This window comes from Petaurus breviceps, unplaced genomic scaffold (assembly GCF_028583685.1).
Source record: "Petaurus breviceps papuanus isolate PSGF00001 unplaced genomic scaffold, PetGlider_PUasm1.0 90895, whole genome shotgun sequence".
Taxonomy (NCBI): Eukaryota; Metazoa; Chordata; class Mammalia; order Diprotodontia; family Petauridae; genus Petaurus; species Petaurus breviceps.
Window position 1 is genome coordinate 15,922,683 of NW_027187372.1, and position 23,687 is coordinate 15,946,369.

General features: G+C 35.0%; 1 protein-coding gene across 1 annotated transcript in view; it reads left to right on the top strand.

Annotated features, from left to right (window-relative positions):
* Positions 1-23,687, top strand: part of CDC73 (cell division cycle 73) — a 162,276-nt gene that overhangs the window by 59,233 nt on the left and 79,356 nt on the right. The window lies entirely within an intron of this gene.

Sequence of the window (23,687 nt, forward strand, 5' to 3'; positions counted from 1 at the left end):
ACAATAGCATGTAGTATGTGCTATGCTTTTTAAACATAAAAAATAATTTTTGAAATAATTTGAAAGAATTTAAACAGACAACCAATGTTTCTCTCAGTGGTTCTTCTCTTAAAGAAAGCTTGTTCTCATTTTATTTTAAATAAGCATCCGCAAATTACTATAGTAAACTGGAGAGATTCAGTACTACTACATACTTTCTATTTAAAGAGGAATTTGAATTATCACTTCCCTTGTATCATTTCTCCTCCTTGTCTTTCACTTATTGGAAAAATCATGAGACTTTCACAGCATCAAAATCCTTTTGGAACTAGAGTCATTGACCAAGTACACCAACTAGTTGATGATTGTGTGGCTGTCAATTGGTTTGGTTTACTTAGTTGTAAAGGGGTATACTGTGTGATTTATGAATCTCAGGGATATACTTGTGAAGGAATTTTTCTGTCTTGTGTCACATATAGCTTTTGAACCATATTTTTTTTTCTCTGATAACATGTGGCCATTTTTAGAGTAGCCACCATTCATATTGTACATATATTTCAGAACATTAGCTTGATTTCAGTAGTAGTCTTTTAAGTCTAATAAGTGTCAAAGTGATTCATCATATATGTGATTTTTCGGGAAGTCTGATGAAATTTCAAAAAATATAGTCCACTTTCCATTCACTAAAACACTTATTGTCTGTTAAATGCATACACTATACTAGATGTGGGAAATATAAAAATGATAATCTCTGCGCTTAAGGAAAGTCTGTTTTCCATGCATTTAATATGCACATAATACAAGGTAATTTGAATAGGAGAGTGAATACTAACCACTGAAGGACTCAGTGAAGGTTTTACAGAGGAGATGAGAACTGAGCTGAGCTTTGAAGGAAGATAACTGTTCTAAAAGGCAAAAAAGTGTAAAGTGTGAATTCTAGGCACTCCCATTTTTCCTGTTTTTAAGGTCTAGCACAATTTCCTAAACATTTTTCATAGAGCGATTAAAAAGTAATCCTGCGACATGAATTGTAATCTACACAAGGGTTTCAAACTTGAGCCCCAAGTGACCTGTAAAGTTCCTGAGTGTCCTATGTTGATGAGTAATAAACCAGATTAAATAAGTAATAAACTAGATAAAATTGTAATTGGGAATGTTTAACAAAATAGTAAAAAATATGATACAACAGAAATAATTTTAATTTATAGCTTTCTAAGTTTAGAAGTGACCTCCCTTCTGAATTTGTCATCACTGATGTAGACAGTGCATTTATTATATAAACTATATACTTAGGATGCATTTTTGATATAAAAAGTTTACCTTTGCTTACAGTGGCAAATCATGCTGATAAAAATGAAAATTTAGCTCTTTGTTTTACATGATCTATTCCTCTGATAGCAGCAGAATAGCAATTAGCAGAAACTGTTTTAGTAGGTGGTGGTGGTGTTGCTGTTGCTTTTGTTTGGGAGGGAGGAAGGGCTTCAGCATCCTGTTCAAAATGTGGAAAGGGACAAAAAAATGAACTGTATGTGTTTTTTTTTTTTAATTTAGAGATGACCCCGAGGGAAGTTAACTGTTCTTGATTCTTGTACTTAAATAGTAGATTTATCTTCATTATCATTAACAAATTTTTATCAGGTTCCTACTGTGTGCAGGATATTGGAAATAACAACACTTGTAGGGGTAATCAATGTCTGTGTGACACTTAAAAAATACAGAAGCCTGAGGTCTGAGTCATAAGGTAATAAAGATCATTGATATAAAGGTTATATAGTTTAATCCCCTCATTTTTACAGTGAGAAAACAGTAACCCTGTTACTGACTTAGTTTCATGATTTACCTAGAATAACACAAAAAGCAGGAGAAGGAAATAGTTTAACAAGAGACAGAAAGAAGTAGAAGTAGAACCAGGCCAAAAACTCCACAAAGTCCTAAAACATCCACGTAACTGTTTTCTAGTTTACTTTTGGTAATTTGGATTTGTATTATCCAGATGTTTGTTCTTGACCTCAGCACACATGCTGACAAAACTCATTGTGTAGATATTTTATTCTTTCAGAGTGGCAGACAGATTCTAAGAGCTCTTAAGTGATTTAAAAGGGTAAATGAAATTTAAATGAACATTTTATTTTAATATATGCTTTACAGTAATAACTCAAAAATTTCTGTTCCATAAGTTTAGTAACATTTTTAAAGTTAACCATTTAGAAGGAGACCAAATTGAAATATAGGAGAGAAGGCAATGCAGTAAACCTACATTTACTGTACTTTCTTTGATGTCAGTTACTTGCTGAGTTATACATGCAAAACTGAATTCTAAAGCAATAGCATTGCTAAAGCCAGAAAACATGAAGTATTTTGCTCTCACCACGGTTTGATGAGATTTTAAAGGTCATCACAAACAAGCTGTCAGCCGACTTATATAGGAATAATGAAGTCACCCATGACTTGCATATACAGTATTTATAATCTTTACATATTTTTTTCATTGTTTCTCATGACAGAAGGTAAGCAGCGAAGTGCACATTTGGGTTTTAACAGAATTTAAATGAGGCCCCACGTGAAGAAAATTTTATTTGGTGATCTTAAATTTATTGGTGATCATTTTTCCATTTCTAATTGCCACCTCTACAATCACAATATTAGCCTATTATCTTCTTCCCTAAATTTCAGTTGCCTTAGATTCACTGTCTTTTGTTTCTTTCCATTTTGTAAAGTCTACTTTAAGGCTTAGGTACTTCATTTATAATAATGTTTTTTCAAAGATAGCTTTAGCTTCTTTTGAAAACTGAGAAGAAAAAGGGATCAGAAGAGGCAAAGGTCAATCCTGGCTTGTGTCTGAAGTTTGGATGGTGGAAGAATGTTACAGACAAGTGAAGAAGTATCACTTTGAAGCTAAGAGAAAAGTTTGGTTCTTGAAGACTTTCTGAAGAGAAGTGTGTTCAGGGGAGGAATGTCCTCCAGGGAATGATAAAGTCATTTTACAGGTTGTTCTGGGTGAGCAATCATCTAATAAAAGACAGTGGAATAAGACAAGAATAGTGGTAGTTGAGTACCCCTCACTGGTGAGGGGATAGATAGGCAACTGTTTTTCAGGTTGACAGCAATAATCAAAAAATCTTTCTTCCTAGCAGAAACATCCTGAGACTTATCAAAACAAATGTCTCTTACTTATTTGTAGTAATTATTGCTGGCACAAATGATACTGTTTGAAGGAACCAAGAGTGAATTTCCAAAGATCAGGAAAACTTGAGCAAGCAACTGCAGACCTTACATATGTGGTATTTTCATTATGCCCATCTAAGGCATAGTAAAGAAAGGGAGAGTAAGGAAATAAAAAGCTGAAGAAGAAAATGTCTGAAAATTGGATATAAATTTTCAGACTAAAACTTAAAACAGGACCAGAGATGAATAATGTCTCTTGGGTTGGTTGCTAAAAATAATTTCCCTAGCTGCTTATAAATCCATTCAGGATAAAACCAAAGGAATATGGAAGGAAAAAACTACCTATTTATAGTGACTAAATTACATATGATAGATAGTAACTATAATAAAAGGAAGAAGATTGCAGTTGACAGCTTTCCTGGAAGTTTACTGTAAACACAATCCAAGAAAGCAAAATTCTATACAAAGAGGGAAATTAGACATTTATATAGATATCACTTTGATTTGATGAGTTGAATATGACTGGAACATAATTTTTGTAAGGATTACCTTATCAAAAAAAATACCATAGGCAACATTAGAAGTAGCAAACTAAGTCCCTTTATGCATGAATGATCTCCCTGTGGTCATATAACCCAAAAGTGCCAAATGCTGGATTTCACCCCAGGTTTTCCTGCCGTCAGAGTTAATCATTCTGTCATTTACCACCATAGTAGCACTGATTCTCTTCATTAAAGTAACATTACCCATCATGTAACACATTGTGTTTTAGGTAGAAAGGACATATACAGAGAGACAGAGGGTGGAAATTTTGTTTAAAAAGCTGGATGTCAGTGGGTGTGGTTTGGCACAACTGTTGTGATAAATTTAAGCAGACATCAGTTGGAGATGAATAAGGATCAGCAAGCTGTATTGGTGGCCCAGCTGAGGTTTGATGGTATGCATTTGTAGTTGAGCCAGTTGGCTTAGTTTCGTGATTCCCTGTTCAAACTCTTAGAAACCTGGGAGCAGGTGTAGAGAAAGTGAATGACATCTACTTTCAGAAGGTCAGAGGTTTGAAAGACAAGCAAGTGAGATCTTAGGTTTTGAGGCTTTAGCAGAATTATCATTGAAATGCTAATCATGGAGTCTAGTTGGAAGGACAAGTAAATAGATACAGCTATTTACAAACATTGTCTCATTTGACCTTCAAAACGGGGAAGTATGTCTTTTTATAATTCCATTTTTACATATGAGGAAAATGAGGCAGACAAATAAGTGATTTGCCAGGATTACAAAGTTCTAGTCAGTGTCTGTGACCAGATTGGAACTCTGGGCCCAATGCTACCTAAGGTTCTGGTATAATAAGATGGTATCCAGGAATGTAAGGTTGAACTGTGCCGGCATAGCAGATTCACTATGACTTGAGGGAGTGGTAAAGGAAGAAGATAAAAGGTTGTGTGCAGGAGGAGAGAATGTCTCAATGTGGTCCCTTAGAACTAAAATAGTTTTGAGATGTGATGAAGTATATTTAATCATTACACTGGAAACCAGTTTTATAGTTTGTTGTTTATGTTGTATATGTCATGTCTTGAGAATAAAATATTTGAAATGATCTTTTAATGTGGAATCATGGCCTTGTTTTTCACTTAAAACCTTTTAGATATTTTATCAAAATTATAATTTCAAAGTTGTACAAATATTCTAAGAGTATTTAAAATAAACATATAAAGAATAAATTATTTTATCCAGGTCAGATTTTTAAATTATCCTTAGTAATACCACATTTTAGAATACAATATAATTTGTAATCTGATTACATGTAGATTTACATCTATTATACTCTTGAGATTTAGTATTAAAACTGTTGAAATTAAGAAGATATTTTGAGGAAATATCTAGAGAAACATGGGAGATGGGGGAAGAGCTTGTACAATTTTAATAATAATCTCAGGGTATTTCTTAAGAGAAAATACTGTTAGAAAATCTTACATTAAACTTAAAACTTGAACAGATCTTACATTTTAATTTCGTTTGATGAACTATTTTAATTTTTTCCACTTAGTGCAAAAATAAATTTGGGTTTTTAATTATTCTGTTCTTTAGCTTTCTGTCCATAACTCATTGTTCCTTCTCTAAAACAGCTTTTTAACAAAAAACAAATCTTATTTTAAAACTTACTCATTATTTATAATTTTAAATGCTTCACAGCAGCCATTGTAACCATTCTAAGTAATTTATCAGGTATATATAACCACATTTTTCTCAGCTGTAAACAGCATATCCTCAAGAGAAAATTTTAATTTGTTATAAATTTTTGTTTTATATTCTCTGAATTAGAATTAAATTATTTACAGTTGATAGGGTTTTTTTTTAAGTCATGAGGTATTCTCTCTGTTACTCTCATGTCATTCCTTTTCTTGTTGATTCAGAGGTATATTTTGTGATATTCAAGATTTTAGCGAAATGTTTTAAAACTACTTGTTTTTCTTTTAGTCTTGCCTTTTAGCTCTTTAGATGACAGTCTCTCATTTTTGTCAGTGTTAGTTCGATTATCTAGTGGTCTTTTTTTCTGGTTTAATGTTTAATTCTAAGTTTTGGTTTCTTTTTCAGGTCTTTTTCTTGATGGCTGTTTCTTTTAGTGTTGTTCTTCCTCTTGTCTTTCCTGCTTCTCATGTTCCTCTGTGAGTGTTGACTGTTCCCTCATTTATTAAAAAAAAAAATCTCTGTTTGAAGTTCTATTTGCTTTTGGTCTGGCCATATCTTACTGTTTTAGTATGGAAATTAAGTATGTATTTCAGATTTTAGCATGGTGCTTTGCTTCAAAGTAGTTGAAGATATAATCATCTGACATTCTTGAGGCACATATATCTTTTGAGATTTGTTTTTTATTTTAAAAAGAGGCAAGAGTTAAAGTGATTAGTAGTTGGGAATTTGTCTTTAATACTTCAGCTTAGCAGTAGTCTAATTGGATTTAATAAACAATTATTTTCTCATCTTTGCAGCATGTCCATTCCAGCCTTATAGACTATTAAAACTAATGCAGATTTAATTGAAACAAAATTTAACATTTAAGTCATCATTTCATTCTGAAATACTTGATTAATGCCTTTTTACATCTGCCCTTCTACAAAAAGTGAAGTCTGGATCCTAATAAGGCCCTTAACATTTACTTTCTAGAACTTTATACTTTTAAATAGAATCAGGGACATTATTCTCTCTGAAAATCTGCAATGAGAAAGTTATGCTCATTGATTTGGGTATCTCTAATCTGCATATATTCCTGTTAACCTTTCCAGATATTCAACTATACTATCATCCCAGATGAAAATAATAATCTCATCATCGATTAATAAGCTTTTCTACAGGAGAAAACTTGATTCAATTTATTCAGAATGGTTTTATTACTTTCAATATCCTATAACTTTATTAAGCCCTTAAGTGTCTCTGACATATTAATCAAACTTTTCAAAAAAGTTGATTTGTTTCATGACAATTTCATGATGATGCCTTATAAAAAAAGTTTTGTAGGCATGGGTGGGGGGAGTGGGCCAAAGGAAAAATTAACCAATAGTGAAAAAGTTTTTAAAAGATTTGTTAAAATTCCCAAATCATGTTAAATTGAAAAATAATTAAAATAATTTTATTCATTCTGAACAAGGTTTATTTAAGATAGCAATAGATTTATTTCTTCACTCATTTAACATGTCTACCATGTGTAATGCACTGTGCCAGACACTTGGGGAAAGATAAAAGTATAAATAAGATATGAATCCTGCCCTTCAGAATCCTATAAGCTAATAGGAGATGAGTAGACATTTCCCATATAAATATTATGCAAATAGAATATGGTCAATGCATAAGATTAAAACAGGTAATCAGACAGATGTACTTTTTTTTAAAAGCTACGAGGTAATTTGAAGGAGGAATCACTTGATCAGTAAAGGCTTCACAGAGTGACATCTGAGTGATACCTTAAAGGTGTCTTGTAATATACCTTAAAATATAAGGTAGTAAAGTACTTTTAAAATTGTCTTAATAGGATGTTGACATCTGGAAAATTGTAGATGGAAGGCTTTACAGAAATAAAGAATAACCTTATTACAGTCATAAAAATTGGAAAATAGAAGATACATGGATGAATTGAGCAGTACTTTAGGGAGAGTAGTTTTGAGAAAAAGGTGGTGTCAAATTTTGGAGAGCCTTAAATACTGGCTAAAGGATTTTAAACTTTATTTTCTAGATATTGTGGAACCATTAAAGGTTTTAATTAAAGAAGTGATGTGATTTGACCTGTGTTTCAAGAGGATGAATCTAAAAAGTGATGTATAGGATCTTTGAAGGAGGAGTAAGGATAGGAAATGTCATGGATTACACTAGTTTGTGAGAAATAAAATATAAAATAATTGATATACTTTTGAAGTATTTTTATAAATAAGCAGCCTTTTACAGTTTTTGTTAAGATTATGGTTTTTCCTGAAAGGATTCAAATGTCATGACTTTTATTTGTGTTGATTTAGATGAAAGACATAGGCATGTAAAGCCCATGAAGGTAGTAAGATTTCCAAAAGTAATTTTCTGGTTTAGGTATGACTTAGACTGGGAATTTTTCTAAGATGATCAAGATTGACCCTGAACAAAATTTTGTATTCAGAGAATCTAGGTTTTGAAAATCCTTGGACCCTCACTTGACCTTACCATTCCCTTTGTCCTATGCCTTATGTTTCTTTCATAGTCACATTAAAAATAAAAAACCTGCGTTCATTTCTTCTACTTCCTCTTCTCACATTCAGTTCTCAACCCCTTCCACTTTGGCTTCCAGCCTCATCATTCAACAGTTAGCTATTGATCTCTTAATTGCCAATTATGATGGTCTTTTCTTAATATTCATCCTTCTGAACCTTTCTGTTGCATTTGATACTGTTAACCTCTTCCTACTCTAGAATACTATTTCCTTTAGGAGTTTTTGTGATACTCTTCTAACTTGTTTTCTTACTATTTATGTAATCATTCTTTCTCGGTCTCCTTTGTTGGATCATCATTTATGTAATATCCTCTCATTGGTTTCCAAGACTTGCTCTAGGTTCTCTTTTCTTTCTACATTTTCTCACTTGAGCTGATCAGTTCCCATGAGTTTATCAAATCAGTGAAAATGCCTTCCCAATCTATTTATCCTACTTATCATTCTCCTGTGCTTCAGTCCCACATCACCAGCTATCTCTTGGATTCTTCAAACTTGATGTGCTCTAGGTATCTCAAACTCAACATCATCAAAACAGAAGTTGTTACTCCTTCCAGTCTTCCAGACTCACTCTTCTTCCAGCCTTCTCTTTCCAGGTCCCTAGGTTCTCAACCTCAGAGACATGTTCTTCTCTTCACTTTCTTCATCCTATATATCAGTTGTCATTACTTTTACTTCCCAGTATCTTTTGCATTTCCCTTTTTCCATTCTCATGGCTACCACTCTAGTTTAGGTTCACCTATTGCCCTAGACTATTGGAGTGAACTCTTAATTGTTTAACGTTTTTCAAAGCTCTGTCCTTAGCACAGCTGCCAAAATGATATTCCTAAGGCAGAGGTTAGACCACATTATTTCCCTGCTTAGTAAATTACAGTGGCTCCCTATTAACTCTGAAATTAATACAAACTCCTTTGCTTGGCATTTAGAGACCTTCACATCCTGGCTCTTTATCATACAGTACTCTCCTTCACTCTACATTCCTGCCAACTTTGCCTTCTTACTGTAGTTCTCATATGACATGCCATCTCCATTTTTATGCTTTTTAATTAGTGCTACCCCACACACCTAAGATGCACTCCAACTTTTCTTCTAACTCTTAGAATCCCTAGGTTCCCTTCAATCTCAACTCAAATGTACTTCCTATATGGGTCCTTTTCTGATCCTCCAGATGCTAGTGCCTTTTACTGCCCTGTTACTTTGTATCTATTTTACATAGATTTTGCACATACTTTTATGTACTTCATGTTTCTCCTGATGAAGTTGTGTTACTAGTACTAAACACAGTGACTGATACATAAGGGAGGTGTAATAAATGCTTATTGATTAATTTGCATTATTCTCATGGGTGTATGTTGTTTTCCTGGTTCTGTTTACTACATTTTTGGTTCATATAAGTCTCCCCTAACATTCGCGCTATCACAGTGTGTTTAGCTATTCTCTATTAGTAGGGCACTCGTTTTATTTTCAGTTTTTTGCTGCTACAGAATTGAGTTGCTGTGAATATTTTGGTGTATATGCAGTTTTGTATACCTAGCAGTAGGCTAAAGGTATAAACAATCATAAGATCGTAGACCTAGTACTTGAAGGACTCTTAGTCCAACCTCCCTCATTTCAGAGATGAGGAAAACCAAGACCCAGAAAGATTATGCCACTTGTTCATGGTCACACTTAGATACTGAGGCCAGTGCTTTCCAAATTCTACTACTCAAAAATCTGTAAATCATCTTCCTTTTGGTGGCCTAATTACAAGTTTTTTACAGACTAGTTGGATCAGTCTATAACTCCACAAATAGCATTTTAGAATAGCTCTTTGTTTTGGACTATTTCTGTCTTTTGTTTGCTGGGTGTGAGGTGAAACCTCACAACTTGTTTTAGTTTGCATTTTATTATTATTAATTGTAGTTTAGAACAGTCTTTTATATTGTTGTTGACAATTTCTAGTCCATCTCTTGAAATCCATTTGTTCATGTTCTTAGCTGCTGGGTTATGTATGTCAGTCTTATAGGAAATTTACCTATATACATACGTGTATGTGTATCTTGGATAGACATTGTAAATATTTGATAGAAAAATATTTTCTGTTGGCAATTTTTTGCAAGTTTTTATTATAGTGGTCAGATTTGGAAGGAGTCCAGAAATGAGTGAGAGATGAGTCAGTGGAAGCATCTAGTATAGATGACTTCATTCTAGGATTTTGGCTATGAAAGGGAGAGGATATATAGGTTGATAACTTGATAGGGGATGACACATGCAAGTAATGGTTACAGTGTTAACTCAGGTTTTATCCTTCTCCCTGGTGTTTCTCATAATCGAGTTTTTACTACTTTACTTGCTTCAACAAAAAGTGGCTTTAAGTATACCTGCTTGGGGTGAAATTCCTAATGTAGGAATTCTTAACCTGTAATCTTGAATGTTTTATGTTATTTTGAAAATCATATTTCATCATAATTGGTTTCCCACTTATGACTATTTTATTTTGTGTATTTAAAAACATCCTGAGAGGAGGTCCCTAGTTTTCATCAGATTGCCTATGGTGTGGGGGAAGTTCATGATGAAAGGTTAAGACCCCTTGCCTGGTGGTTTTATGATTATTAAAGTGTCTATTTTGCCTATGTTCTTTGTTAGCCCAGAAAATACTATTATATCCCAATTCACTGTTCTATTAGAAAATACTTGGCATAATGTCATGAATAGCTAGTACTTTTGAAAGCTTGAAATGAGACTACAAAAAACAGATGGGTTACATAGAGAGAGAAGGTACCTGTACTTGTTTTCAAAACAACTGTGTGGTAGTCTTAGTAGTGACTTTCTGAAATGATTTGTTATTTGTTTTAGAATGAGAGGAGTACTTTCCATCATTTATTAATAACTCTTTCCAAAACACAAAATTAATAAGATTGTGGGATAAAAACCCGTAAGGGACCACAGAGATCATTTCTAGTCCAGCCTTGTCAAGATAAGGAATTAAGATCCAAAAGGTTAAAGTCTTGTTATTTCATATAGTCACAGATAGGTTCTGAGTAAACTGAGATAGAATTATCAGACCCCAAACCCAGTGAATACTCTTTTCATTTTATTACTGTGCTATTTCTTTTTTTTTCATTTTTCAAATGCTTTATTAACTTCTGATTTGTATCATTCATTTCTGCCAGATTTTGATTTACAAATTTTCTCCCCATTTTTCCCCTACCCACCACCCCCAAATAGCAGTCCCACAGGATATCCCCTTCTCCAATCTGCTCTCTCCCATATTTTCTCCCATACCCCTTTCAACTTTTCCAGTAGAGCATGGTGGATCTCTATGCCCCAGTGCCTGTATATCTTATTTCCCAATTGCATGTAAAATAGTATTAATAATAGTTTATACATTTTTTTTAAACATTTGATTTTAAAACTTTGAATTCCAGATTCATTCCCTTCCTCCCTTGTCACTCATCCTTACTGGGAAGAGAAGCAGTTCAGTATAGGTTGTACATGTGTAGCTAATGCAAAACATTAACATAGTAGATATATTGTAAAAGACTGACTATATTTCCCTCCCTCCTATCCCACCTCCCACTTGTTCTATTCTTCACTTTGATCCCTTCCCTTTTCAAAAGTGGATGCTTCCAGATTTACTTCCCCCAGCCTGCCCTCCCTTCCATCATCCCCCCTCTGATCCCCTTCCCCCCTACTCTCCTGTAGGGTGAGATAGCCTATTTAGTGTGTATTTCATTCCCTCCCCAAGCCAAATTCAATGAGAATAACGTTGACCCATTTCCTTTTGCCTTCCTGTTCTTCCCCTCCATTGTAACCATTTTCCCTTGCCTCTTCTATATGAGTTTACCCCATTCTGTCTCTCCCCATCTCCTCTCATTATATTCCTCTCTCCCCTCTTAATTTCACCTTTTAAGTATCATCCCTTCCTATTAAATTGGTCCTGTGCCCTCTATATATGTATACCTGTAAACATATATACACACATTCACATATGTATTCATATGCCCCTATACCCTCATATATAGACGTGTGTGTGTATTCCCTTCAACTATTTTCATACTGAGAAAAGTTTCATCAGTTACAATTATTGTTTTTCCATGTAGGAATGTCAATAATTCAACTTTAATAAATTCCTTATGATTTCTTTTCCATGTTTACCTTCTCATGCTTCTCTTGCTTCTTGTATCTCAATGTCATATTTTCTATTCAACTCTGGCTTTTTCAGGAAGAGTGCTTGAAAGTCCTCTATTCCATTGAATGACCATATTTTCCCCTGAAACATGATACTCAGTTTTGCTGGGTAGCTGATTCTTGGTTTTAATCCCAGCTCCTTTGGCCTCCGGAATATCACATTTCAAGCCCTTCGATCCCTCAGTGTAGAGGCTGCCAGATCCTGTGTTATCCTGATTGTGTTTCCACAATATTCAAATTGTTTCTTCCTGGCTGCTTGTAATATTCTCTCCTTAATCTGGGAATTCCAGAACCTAGCTATAATATTCCTAGGAGTTTTCTTTTTGGGATCTTTTTCATCAGGTGATCGGTGGATTCTTTCAACCTCTGTTTTGCACTCTGGTTCTAAAATATCAGGACAGAGGGGTGGCCAGGTGGCTCAGTGAGTAAGAGCACCGGACCCAGTGTCGGGATGACCTGGGGATCGAATCTGGCCTCAGATACTTAGCACCACACCCAGAAATAACTGGCCGTGTAATCTTGAGCAAGTTACTTAACCCCCATTGCTTTAAAAAAGTAAATAAATAAAATATCAGGATAGTTTTCCTTGAGAATTTCTTAGAGGATGATTTCTAGGTTCTTACTTTGATCATGGCTTTCAGGTAGTCCAATAATTTTAAAATTATGTCTCCTGAATCTATTTTCCACGTTAGTGGTTTTTCCCACGAGATGTTTCATATTGCCTTCTATTCTTTCATTTGTTTGGATCTGTTTAATAGCGTCTTGATTTCTCATAAAGTCATTAGCTTTCATTTGCTCCAATCTAATTCTGAAGGAATGATTCTCCTCAGTGAGCTTTTGAGATTCTTTTTCCATCTGGCAAATTTGGCTTTTTAAGGCATTCTTCTCCTCATTGCCTTTTTTGAGCCTCTTTTGCCATTTGAGTTAGTCTATAGTATTTTCCTCAGTCAGGCTGTTGACTCTCATTTTGTAATTTTCTTGCATTGTTCTCATTTCTCTTCCCAATATTTCCTCTACTTCTCTTATCTGCTTCTTAAGGTCCTCTATGGCCTGTAACCAGCTTGTATTTTCCTTTGATGTTTTTGGTGCAGGAGTTCTGACTTCACTGTCTTCCTCCCGTTCCATGCTTTGATCCTTTTTGTCCCCAAAATAGGAGTCTAATATTGGGTTCTTCTGTTTGCTTTGTTTCCTTTGCCTGGTCATGTTGCCATTCAATTACTTGACTTTTGGACTTTTTACCACAGTAGGACTCTGCTACGAGACAGGGGAGCTTCGTACCAAACGCTGGGGTTTTCTCAGCTGTCGGAGGTATTAGTTGGGTGCTTTTGCTGAAGCCTCCACATGCTCTGGCAAGCTGGTCACACACCCGAGGACTTCCACCATTGACCTTAATCCAGATCCAAGCAGGTTAAAGCAAGAGCGATTACCCCTCAGACTGGTGCTTAGTCCCCCTACAGTCTGCAGGCCAGGGGCTGAAGCTGCCATGTGGCCGCGGCTGCATAGCTGCGGCTCCTCAGCAACTTCTGGGTGTTGGTGGTCGCAAGAGGTGACGCACTCCCAACTACTGCATCCCAAAGTCCACCCTGCACTGACCTCTCATTTTGATCTTCCCATCTATGTGTTGATAATTCTGGAGATGGCCACAGCTGCTGGTGATCTGGAGTCCCTCTAGTCAGCGACTGGTCAGGCCTGCCCTGGGACTAAAACCTCTAGCTCAGGTGGGCCTGTGCTTGGCTCCCAGAGCACTGTGCTGGCCGATTCCTGCCAGCCTGCTTGGCTCTCCTCAGTGGGAGGTTAGCTTCTCTGTGTCATTTTGTGGGTTCTGCAGCTCCAAAGTTTGTTCAGAGTCCCCTTCTACATGAATTGGGGAAGGTAGAAGCCGGAGCCGAGCCCGGAGGTCCTGCTTCTAGTCTGCCATTTTGACTCCTCTCCCTATTGTGCTGTTTCTTAAGGATTGAAAATGTGGTAAATTTATGAGGTTATAGAGCAGTAAATAGACTTTCAAATATTCAAGGACTAAAAATGTCACTAATTTTTATTTTGTTCTTCATTTAAAAAAATTTCTCAGAGATTGTAGCTTTGTATGATTTATAACTGAACATTTATTACCGAGAGAACATTGCTAGCTTTGAAATTTTTTTTATTTTTATTTTTTTGCTTTTTGGAGGTCAGTTGGGATTAAGTGACCTGCCCAAGGTCACACGACTAGTTTTTGTGTTAAATGTCTGAGGTCAGATTTAAACTCAGGTTCTTCTACTCCAGGGCCGGTGCTCTATTCATTGTGCCACCTAGCTGCCTTAGCTTTGCAATTTTTTGAGTGTACTCTAGTCCCACTTGCCTCCTTTAGTTTGTCTGCACCTAACTCATTGTCTTACTGTCTGTTCCAGTCACATTCATTGTTGGACATGCTCTGCAGACTGTTTCTCTAATTGGGTCTCAAAATATGGGCTTCCTGAAACATTTTTTTTTCTTTTGTTAATGTTTAAGTCATACTCTTGTGATAGGTTATAGTTCTCTTCCAAATGGTTCTGTAAATGGGGCTTTATTAGCAGTTAGCACAAGGTCACCTGCAAACAGCATATAGAAAGCCTCACCATTCACAGGGAATCTCTCTTTAACACTGATTCAACTTTGCATCTTCTCGCTCATGGTCATGAATACCTTTGGTGAGAATCCATCTCCTTGTTTTATACTTTTTCAGATAATTATGATCTGAATGTCATAAGATAAGGTTATCTTTGTTGTCTTTCAAGGACTCTTAAAATAATTTTTTGTGTGGATGGGACACAGTATTGGAAGACAGTTTTTTAAGATCAATTTTTTAAAATAACAACAATAAATCTGTAGAATCTTCCATTTGCTGTAACTTTTGCACATTTGTCTAATGATAAAGATATGGTCTCTTATGTTATATTGTTTGTGAAAGCCTTCCTGTTCCCAGCTAATAACTTCTTTAATTAGGTACCCCATGATTTATGTGTAGAAGATTCTCAAAAAAATCTTATGTAAATGACAATGTAAGAATATAAGTCAATAGTCATTTTTCAGTATTGATAAGGTTAGGTTTTTTCCATGCTTTTGATGTCTACCTTTGTGAATTGACTCTTCAGTTCCCTGACAGTTATGTTGTCTCCAGCATGGATCTCCTCTACTTGGTCTTATATAACTGTGTTTTCTGTCTTTTTTTTTTTCTTTTGTTCTTGAGGTCTGTAATGTTTGGGTTCATGAGTGATGGTTCTTCTGACTTTTGTGGTGAAGTTAGTTATAAATTTTTTTCATGTCTTATTTCCCTTAAAAAAAACCTATTTACTGCCTACCTGTTTTTTATCCGAAATTCCTACAGGATGACCTTGCTTATTTTGGTCTGACAGAACTTTCTTGAAATTTGTCTTTGGCTGCCATTTCTTTTCCATTGGCAAGTAAGTCAGGTTTTTCTTGACAAAAGCTGCTTTAATTTTTCCCCTAATGCTCATGTATTGTCATTGTTATGGCAATTAATTCATGTTGGTTAAACTTACTTATGAAATTGTAAGAACTTATATATCTATCTACCTTTTTCTACCCACAATCTATTTTTCAAATTTACTCATTTGTTTGAATAGATCTAGTCTCAGGTGCTTAAGAAATAAAATGTCAAGATGAGATGAAAATGTAAGATTAAAACACAAAAGCAAAATGCCAGTGAGGCTTTATCTCCTGAGTCTAGACATTTTTTTTTATAAGCAATTGGGGTTAAGTAACTTGCTCAAGGTTACATGGCCAGTTATTTCTGGGTGTGGTGCTAAATATCTGAGCCTGGATTCGATTCCAGGTCATCCCGACTCTGGGGCCGGTGCTCTTGCTCACTGTGTTACTGTGTTACCTGGCTGCCCCTAAACAGTCGGGGTTAAGTAACTTGTCTTGAGGCCAGATTCGATCCCAGGTCATCCCGACTCGGGGGCCGGTGCTCTTGCTCACTGTGCTCCCTGGCCACCACTGGAGTCTGGACATTTTTACTCACTGTCCCCTCCTACCTGGAATCTTTTCCCTCCTTATGTCAATGACTTGACTTCCTGGTTTCTTTCTCATCCCACCTAAAATCTCACCTTCTAAAGGAACCCTTTTACTGGTTCTCCTTAATTCTAATTCCTTCCTTTTGCTAATTATCTCCAATTCATCTGTATGTAGTCTGTCTGTACATAATTATTTGCATGATTCCCCCAGTAGACCATGAACTAACTCCTTGGGAGTGTTTTGTCTTTTGCCTTTCTTAGTGTCCCTAGCACAGTGCTCACTCGGTGCTGCAGGGTAACTATGTATTGTCTTTCTTAACACAGCCACCAGCATACAGAAGCTTTAATGGTTAAAACCGTTATGTTGTCCAGGAGTCATGAGATGAACTTGTATATTTGGAGCCTGACATCTCTCAGAAATGCTATCCTAGGATATTTGTTTAAAAGATTTCAATATTTTTATTATAATTGCAAAGTATGAGGCATTTTTGATGGAGCAAAAGTGACAGATTTTATGGAAATTTTCTTCCGATTTTAGATTATTTTATGCAATTTTCCCATTTTCTTATATGAAATTCAGTCAATAAATCACCAAAATCATGTTCAATAATAAGGGAGAAGGAGAAGCTAGGTTCAAAAAGAAAAAGAAGAAAATAGGATAGTATCAGATGGTATATTTAAGTTTGACACAACAGTTGTATTTAGTCTTTAACTTAAAACCTGGTCTTATTTCAGATTTTGTTACCTGAGGGCATCCTGATTTGTGATGTCTCTTAATAGATGTCAGGGTATCTGTTTTGTTTGTAAAATAAATTAATTAGGAAACAAGTTTGATTCAGCATTTTATACACCAACCTATTTCTTTGAATTTTAGTCAGTAATCATTTCTATTTTTTAATCAAATTAGTATTTCATGGTATTGAAGATTGCTCCTCATGGCTGCCAGAGCTTTGTGTAATGCATGTTCTTTTTCACATGGAAAAAATAAATTGTAATTTAAAAGAAATTTAAGAGTCACATGTTTCATTTCATTTAAATTGAAAGTCTGTGCCTAGTTTGTTTTATAGCATTTGGGAGCTTTCATGAACTAAGATCACTTATTTCAGTGGCAAATTGCTTTTGATAAAAAGAGTGAAATTTAGGCCCAGGTGTATATGTGAAGTGAATAACGTAGCAAATAAATAGTATATATAAGTTTTCAGAAACCTGATCACTCTGAACTCTAGTGCCTTCCCTTTATTGATCTCCTCCAATTTAGCCTGTATATTGTCTCCCTATATATGTGAACTCCTTAAGGACAGGGACTGTCTTGCTGCTGCTTTTTTTCTTTTTCTTTTCTTTTTTTTTTGTTAATATCCTCAGTACTTAGTACAGTGTCTAGCGCGTAAGTGCATAATAAATGTTTATTGATTGTATAATAAGTTCATAATGTTTATTGGCTGTATAACTGACAGGAGGTAACCTACAATATTAGAGTAATGAACTAAGCCTGAGGTTTGAATCCTGGATCTGCCATTAATAAATAGTTTTGTGACCTTGAGTAAATCATTTCACTTCTTTTGAACTGAAATATTTTCATGTATAAAATGAGAGATGCACACTAAAAAACAGTAACAACTCACATTTATATATTTTGGTTTTAGGTTTTTTAAAGGGAGGCATTATTAAAACAATCCTATGAGAAATGTATTTAAAGGATACTGTTTTGCCTAAGAAAATGTCAACTAAATTAGTACCTATCAGAACTAGGAATTGAATTCAGGTTTTCTGAGCCAAATCTTTTCCTTTTTTTTTTTTTAAATAAATAATGTTGTATTCTGAACTTAAGCACCAAAAAAGGGAGCATTTCCACACATACAGGGCAGAAGGCCAAAAAAAAGGTTATATATGACCCTGTGGCGCTCCATTTGCCTATCAGATGTTTTTGAACTGGATATTCAAGAGATATCTTAAACTTAACATGTCTAAAACTGAACTCACTGTCTTTCCACCTAAACCTTACTTTCTTCCAGAATTTCTTACTTCTTTTGAAGGCACCACTTCAAAATATCCTTGCAGTATGTTTGGTTCGTTATCTCTACATTATTCTTCACTACTGACTCTTTCACCCTATTTATCCAGTCATTTGCAAAATCCTTCCCTTTCTACTTTCACAACATTTCTCACGTCTGATCATTTCTTTCCACTCACAAAGAAAGCCATCACCTTTAAGACCTTAACTGCTTCTCACACATCAGTTATTAATGATATCCTCCTAATGGGTATCTCAGCCTCAAGTCTCATCTCTCCAGTCCATTCTACAGTCTGCTGCTTAGGTAATTTTCCTCATGTGCAGATCTGACCATGTGACTCCCTCACTCAGCCAACTCCAGTGGCTTCCTGTTGCCCTGGAATAAAATATAAAATCTTCTCTTTATCTTTTAAAGCTATATACAATCTGACCTCAACCTGACTTTCCAGCCTCATTGTTGGTCAGTCATTAACATATATTAAGCACTTTTTATGGGCTAGGCTCTGAGAAACAAAGAAAATCAAATGACATCCCCTCCTCTTAGGGAGCATTCATTACTTCCTCTACTGCATTCTGTAATCTAGCCGAACTGGCCTTCTCTCTGTTCCTCACCCAGGACAGTTCATTTGCCTTCTCTTTACCTTTAAACTGACCCTCTTACCTGGAATGAATTCCTTCTTTATCTCTGCCTCATAGAGTCCTCTCCCTTTAAAATGCAATTCAGTTACCATGTTCCACATAAAACCTTTCCTGATAGCCCAAATACTAGTACTCTCCTTTCTGTAGTACCTTCTTTAAAGTGTGTGTGTATGGTATATACTCACATACTCACTTTCTCTTTATGCCATATTTTTTTTGCTTCCTTGTCTCCATTAATATATAAGTTCCTTGTGAGTTCTTACAATCCTCAGAGCCTAGCACAATAACTGGTACAGAGTAGGTTTTTAATAAATTTTGTTGATTATTTAATTGATTCACTTTCCCTTTTTCAGACCCTAAGAACAGAACTAATCTACCCCCAGGACCTTTGTTCTTACTTAACTCAGTCCCCTTTGAGGACATTAAGTTCTGAAAGAACTCTTGTTCCTTCTCTTACAATTAGAATGTCATTCTCATAGTTCACATTCACCTTTCTAGGTTTCTCTTGATTTTCATGTTTGTATTTCATAGTTTTATTCAACTTTGATCTCTTTTATCAAAGATGCTTAAAAGTCCAATATCCATTAAAGGCTTATTTTTTCTTATTAGGTTATACTCATTGTTTCAAGGTAAGGTATTTTTTATTGTAAACTTATCTCTCTTGCCTTCTGTAATATTGTCTTCCAAGATGTCTGTCTGTCTCTTTTTTTTTTTTTTAAGTAAAAGCTTATGTGATTCTAACTGGTCCTTTGATACTTAAACTGCTTCACTCTGCATGTTTGCAGTATTTTTCCTTTGATATGTGAGTTCTGGAATTTGGGGTTATGATGTTCCTGAGATTTTTTCCTCTTGGGTTCCTTTAAGTGCATTCTTTTTATCTTTACTTAGCCTTTTCACACTAATAGATTTGGTCCATTTTCATTTATGATTTTAAATACTATGTTAAGGCTTTTTTTTTTTTTAATCCTGATTTTCAGATGACTTGCCCTATTTGTAGCCTGGAAAATTTGTCTGCCCTAGTTTCAGAACAAATCTGGGATTTAAAAGTATAACAGAGCTGTGTTGTGGCACACTCCTTTTGTCCCTGCTTCCTGGGAGGCTGAGGCTATTGAATTGCTGAAATTTTGGAGTTCTGAGCTACAGTTGGGTTAAAGCCTTAACAGCTATCTGCACTAAGTCTTGAATATGTGGGGTAAAGCCCTAGAAACAGAGAAGACCACAGGCTGCCTAAGAAGGGGATGACTGACTTAGATCAGAAAAGATCAGGCCAGAGCTTCTCTGCTACTTAGCACTAGAATTGGGCTTGCATGAACATTTTACTTCCAGCCTGGATGAGATTAGGAGACCCAGCACCCAAAATGAATGAATAAATAAAAATAGAAACATTAAGAAATTACTTTAAAATGTTTTTTAAGATTTGTTTTGAAACTCATTGACTGAAAGGTTTTGGAGTTTTAAAGAAGTATTTGATACTGATGTTTACCTAGATTCATTTTTTGCAGTGGGCCAACCTATTTTCATGTAGACCTTTGTACACACACAAGTCACTCACTCTAGGTATGGTAAAACAGTTTATTTTAAGACATTTTTAGATGTAGGAGTCAGCACAGAGGGGGGGAAGTTCATATAATTTTAATAAATACTCTTGACCTATCTGTTGGTTCATGAATAAAATAAACCTTACTTTTTCCTATATCCATCAATTCTTTGACACTTAATGCCAATCATTTAAGATATTTAACCTCTCCCTCCTATCAGATATTTATAGCCCACTACAGGCAGAGAAACAATAAAAATACATATAAAATAGAAAACTTTTCTTCCTGTTTGGCTCACAAATAGAATCTGTTCCACAACCCTCATGTTGAATAGTTGCGGGTCTGCAACTCTTTAAGTCCCAGTGGTAAATAGTAGACAATCTAGGCAGTGTTGCACATCACTTTTTGGATACCAGATAAGGTTAGCTTGGAGTATGGTAAAACTCTTTTGACAGTAGGTACTTTTTGATTTTTTTCCCCTATCTGCAGTGCCTAACACCTAGGAGACATTTAATAAATTCATTTTTATTAGTTGGTAAAAGGCTTCATTTGTAGTTTGTTTTAAATTTTACTAAAGGAAAGAAATATGCATATTATTTAGGTTTATGGCTGATCTTAATCTTTATATAGAGAGAGATGTATGCTTTATTCACTAAATTTTATTGATTTTCATGGGATATATTTAACTTATGCAGGGGTGATACCAATAGAAATCCCATTTTTAACGTCTTTAATTTAGGGTCACCTTAGAGATGTTTTTTTCTTGTCCTTGTGACTGACCAATTTTAAGGCTACTAGTTGATTTAGCATCAATAGATTCTATTAAGTCCATTGAAATACATGCATTATCAGTACATGTACATTCATGCATACATACATACATGCATGCATATTAGTGCTGTCATTCAATTTGAGGCAACAACCTAACTTCAGATGTGGCTTCCCCTCAGATATCTTTATTCCTTTTGTATATCCATTTTCCTAGATACCTTCTGAGATTTCTTCCAACTCCCAAATTATCTTATTCTCTGAATTGAATTTGACTTAGTATTTATGCTTTATTCCGTAGGGGTACAGATGTCTGGGATAGGGCTACAGAAGATTATAACTGTGCAGTGAAGGGAGGGAAATTACAGAACCAAAGTGGGCAGTAAGGTACAAATAGAGGAACCTACAGTTTGTAGCATCAGGAATAGTTTAATGTAACAGCATATATTCTCAGAATGCTACATGTTTTATCTTATTATTCTCCCTTCATGAGACCACTGAAAATCCAAAGAAGTTATTTGTGAGTATGACACACACTTAAGATACTTGCTTTATTTTAACAAAAGAAAATAAATAATATTTCTAAATGTGGTAATTGTAGATTTCTATTTAAACATACTTCCAGAGTTTAACAGAGCAATTTTGACGCCTGTCTGATTTTTTTTAAATGGGATTTTTTTAATGTAATCCTTCAGTTTAGAATTTTAAATATCTTGTAGCTAAAACATTTTACCCTGTTTTAAAATATTGAAACCTTTCTACAAGCACTAGCTACAAAGTTGTATTCGTAGAATCAAATTCAGTAGAAGGCAGTTTTGTTAAAGATTTTTAAATGTGATGCATTAAAAGGATTTTGTCCATTAGGTAAGGTCATCTCACAGAATATTATATGCTAGTATCACTCTAGTTTAATTTTATCACATTGTGTAAAACTTGAGAGTGGCATTTGGAAGTCTACCAAAATTGTTTTTGTTTTGTTCTGAAGTTAGTTGATATTTGCTTTAAAATTTTGTATAAACTTATGGCTATGAATGGCAAAGATGCAGCCTTAACAAAGCATAATCAATTATGATTTAGCTTCTTTGGAAATGGTAAATTTAAATCCTAAATATTTAGCAATTTATTTCCATGGCAACTTGTTAATCTTGTTGGCTTTCTGTTGAAATGAATATTTTATGTGTGTTTTACTTGCCACATGAAACCAGCCATTATTTATCATCTTATAGTCTGTGAAGTAATTGGGTGGCACAGGGGAGAGAACACTAGCCCTAGAGTCAGTAGAACTGTATTCAAATCCTGCCTCTGTAAATGATTGTTTTGTAATCTTGGGCCTGTCACTTAAGTAGAACCAGTTGCATTGGATGGCTTCTGAGGGCCCTTTTATTTCTCCATCAGTGATACTCTGCTCCCAGCTATATTCCATCCCCTTAGCTTTGTTCTTAAAAATATTATTTCATTATGAAGTGATTTATTTTATGGCCAAACTTCACCATAAAGTCATTGTTAGCATCTTTTGAACTATCTTGGGCAATAATTACCAGAGTTCACACTTAACATATGAGTTCTTCTGATCATCTAGTCTCCTTACCATTAATCACCATATTGCTTATTGCATATATGCATACACACATATCATGGAACTACTTGCTGATTATAAAAGTGTTGTGTGTATTTTGGGAGAATTGATTAATGCTATTAGGTGGCATTATTATCCACTTAAAAGGAATTTTATTATTAAATCATTCATTTGAAAATAAATAAGGCATCTTGGTGGCAGAGGGGTAAGAGAGGTGCATTTGGAGTGAAGACGTATTTGAGTTCAAATACTGCCTCAGACACTAGCAGTGTGACCCTGGACAAAGCACTTAACCTTTCTCAGCCTCAGTTTCCTCATCTGTAAAATAAGGATGATAATAGCACCTGCATTACTGTTTTGTGAGGACCAAAAGAGAAAACATGTACAGTTCTTTCCAAATCTTAAATCCCTATATAAACACTATTACTATTATTGTTCCTTTTATTTTCCTCTTCTGTATTAATTTCCTGTAGAATTACTGTTGCTTTTACTAGTATTAGCTCATAAAACCATAGATTTAGAGCTAGAAGGAACTTAACTTTCTCCAGTTCATTTTTCACACAGCTGCCAAAGTGATAACTCCAAACCTGAGTCTGATGCTCCCCAACTGACTAAACTCCAATGTCTTCCCATTACTCCTGGGATCAGTATAGACTCATCTTTTAAAGTTTTTTTTTTTAATAACCTGGCCCCAACAGAGCTTTTCAACATTATTATACATTACTCCCCAATAAATGCTATACCATCTTCTATCTTCATGCCTTTGCACTGTTTCCCCAAGCCTAGAAGGTACTCCCACCTTACCTTTGCCTTTTAGAATCTTTTCTTTCAGAAAATTACACAAGTGACATCTTCTGCATGAATCCTTTCCTCATTCCCTTCCAAAATATTCCTTATATTTATTTTGTATGAACTGTTTCTGCACATATCTCTTTTCTCCCTAAAGAATGGAGTCATTTCATTTTTGTCTTTGAAACCCATATGCTAGCCCAGTGCCTGTCATGTGGTCAATGTATAGTGTATGCTTGGTGAGATTGATTGAATGATTGAGTTCAGTTCATTCATTTGATCTAGAAGCTGAGACCCAGAGAAGTAGGTGACTTGCCTAAGGCTAGACAGGTAGCTAAGC